The following is a 2,420-nucleotide window of genomic DNA, read 5'->3' as shown; positions in this document are numbered from 1 at the left end:
TGCCCAGGCCCGGCCGCGGCTCCGGGACAGAGAGTTCCGGAGGCTCACGCCCAGGGAGCCCGTCCCGGAAACGGTCAGTCGGCCTTGGAGAAGTTTCTGGACGTGTCCCCCAAGTCCATCATACGAACAACATGCTGGTTATCGCGTTGGTCTTGGTCTTTGACGAAACCTTTTTAAGAAAACACAACGTGGAGGCCCGCAGCTGGGGTGCGATATTGGAATCTATTTCTCCAGCTTCTATAGCTTGCATGTCACAAGCCATCACATGAAATGAAAAAAACTCGCAAAAATATAGATCAAATTTGTTTTTGTTAATCCTCACCAAAGGATATTTTTCCATTGATTTTATTTTTGAGAGAGAGAGAGGGAGAGGGAGAGACAGAAAGAGAAACATTGATGTGAGAGAGACGCATCGATTGGTTGCCTCCCACATGCGCCTCAACCAGGACTGAGGATTGAGCCTGTCACCAAGGTACATGCCCTTGACTGGAATCGAACCCAGGACCTGTCAGTCCACAGGCCGACGCTCTATCCACTGAGCCAAACTGTCCGGGGCGAGATCGAAATATTTTTAGTGTCTTGCATCTTAATTATTCAGAAATACTATGATCATCTCATAGCAATTGACGAGACCCAAAAGCACAGTAACCACGGATCGTACTGACGTAGCAGCTTTACCCCACCTACGACCCTGCCTCTCACACAAATGGTTCAGTACCTGGAAGGTCCCTGGTAATGAATATGCTATTAAGCAGGGTGGTGGTTTTCTTTTTAATTTGCATGCTTCTCTTATACCGATTCAGCAATAAATTTTTCTGATTTCCTTCATAAATAAGTTTCATTATGCCTCATTATTTAACACAACACGTTCTCCTTCCCTGAAAGGACACCGTATATTTGATGACCTTCCTATATAAAGTCGTAAATTTAAGAAAAGGGTTACACAACCTGCAGGGAAATAAGCAATCAGACCACGCAGACGGGCCATCGTCAAAAGTCTGCAAAGAGACTGTTTCACCACGCGGAGGGTGCAGGCGGCATTTCGCCGGACTCCAGCAGGAGATAGATGCCAGCTCTGGCACCACCCACTCCTTCCCTGCGTTGTCTCAGCGTGCGTTTTCAGACAGACCCAGCCACCAGCAGAGGCCGTGCACAATGCAAACGGCCTTGCAGCCCTGCTCTATGGACTTACTGCCCCGATAATAAAATTATAGGCGTCGGAATTACGCTGATTGATGGCGATGTTCACTTTCCGTTTGGAATGGACGTGGAGGGCCCCGGAATTGAACGCAACGTTGCTGCCCCCTCAGGGTCACTCCTGAGCACAAGCGGCTCACGTGGGCCTGACGCACGGACGCCGGTGTGTCGCTGCGGGCGTTACGGGGGACGATGTCACCTCGGGGTCACGTCGCAGCAAACCTAAACTTCCATTCCCAGCGAAACAACGGGTCGTATTTGCAATTGGCGGCAAAAGCGTACTCCAGCGGTGCCCTCGCTGGTTTGGCTCAGTGAACGGAGCGTCGGCCTGCGGACCGAAGGGTCACAGGTTCGATTCCAGTCAAGGGCACAGGCCAAAAAACATAATAATAAATAAATAAATAAGAAGGAAAATAAAAGAAGGGCCCAGGTTGTGCGCTTGATCCCCAGTAGGAGCCGTGCAGGAGGCAGCCAATCGATGACTCTCTCTCATCATGGATGTTCTGTCTCTCTCTCCCTCTCCCTTCCTCTCTGAAATCAATAAAAGCGGTTTAAAAAAAACAAACAAACCATGCTCCGGCGGTGCTCGAGGGCGTCCTGAATACCAGGTCCGCGGGAGGGAGGTTCTGGCATCACCGTCCGGGGCAGAGACGTCAGTTCGTCGGTGAGGAGCCATCTGTGCAGAAGGCGCGATCGCGATCCCGCTCCCTGGCTTCTACGGGCAGCATGGCCCCGGGTTTGTTTTTCTCTCCTGAAGCTCCCTGGGCGCGTCCCTCTCCTTCCTCAGTCTCTCCCAGTGGGTGACCTCCCTGAGCCTGACTCTCTTCCAAAAGGATTTATCAAACCCCCCTTCACGCGCCCCCCAGCGCACGGGGGGCGGGGGGCAGTGCCAGGAGCCGGCGCCCGGGACGCATGTTGTGCCTCTCAGACTGTCAGGGATCCACTTCCATCTCACGGTTTGGCAGGCGGTGCTGCGAATCGGAAGCCAGGGGAGGGTGGGTGTGTTTTCAAAATGTAACACGCAGACGCCCTCTGCCCAGTGTCCTGTCTCTAAAACTTCGTTTTTCGGACAGAAACACACCGGTGCACAGAGCTGTGCGTCCAAGGAACCGGGTTACAGCAAAGTCACTGGAAACAGACCCAGGCCCATCGCAGAGGGCGTAGGAGCAACATCACAGCACGTCTGCCGCCAGGGCCCGGGAGCCTGTGGAGGGGAGGGGAGG

Source organism: Myotis brandtii, unplaced genomic scaffold, assembly GCF_000412655.1.
Source record: "Myotis brandtii unplaced genomic scaffold, ASM41265v1 scaffold1466, whole genome shotgun sequence".
In the NCBI taxonomy this organism is placed as follows: domain Eukaryota; kingdom Metazoa; phylum Chordata; class Mammalia; order Chiroptera; family Vespertilionidae; genus Myotis; species Myotis brandtii.
The sequence above is the reverse complement of the archived record's forward strand: the minus strand, read 5'-3'. Positions refer to the sequence as shown.